Source organism: Dipodomys ordii, unplaced genomic scaffold, assembly GCF_000151885.1.
Source record: "Dipodomys ordii isolate 6190 unplaced genomic scaffold, Dord_2.0 Scaffold173, whole genome shotgun sequence".
In the NCBI taxonomy this organism is placed as follows: domain Eukaryota; kingdom Metazoa; phylum Chordata; class Mammalia; order Rodentia; family Heteromyidae; genus Dipodomys; species Dipodomys ordii.
The window spans coordinates 1,189,747-1,190,147 of NW_012267389.1; the positions used below are offsets into that span (position 1 = coordinate 1,189,747).

The 401-nt window shown below is 64.1% G+C and overlaps 1 pseudogene; it reads right to left on the reverse strand.

Moving 5' to 3' along the window:
• Positions 1-234: 234 nt before the first annotated feature.
• LOC105998816 overlaps positions 235-401 on the reverse strand; it is a 4,985-nt pseudogene continuing 4,818 nt past the window's right edge.

Genomic DNA, 401 nt, shown 5'->3' on the forward strand with positions numbered 1-401 from the left:
GATCCATTCTGAGTTCCAGCTCTGTGACAGGGGGTCGGTCCCGAGTTCCCAGCCCTGTGACAGGGGGTCGGTTCTGAGTTCCAGCTCTGTGACAGGGGGTCGGTCCTGAGTTCCCAGCCCTGTGACAGGGGGTCGGTTCTGAGTTCCAGCTCTGTGACAGGGGGTCGGTCCCGAGTTCCCAGCCCTGTGACAGGGGGTCGGTTCTGAGTTCCAGCTCTGTGAGCTTTGATACCCTCAGACCGCGGCAGGAACCAGGGTGACACAGGTTCCGAAGAGAAGGGCGAAGCGTCCCAAAACTGGGCTTTCCTGGGGACCGGCAGGGCTTGTGAGTGGATTCGAAGCAGGACTCGCCGCCGACCCGCGTGGAGACGGCAGCAGCCCCGCCGCGCTGTGGCCCAGCC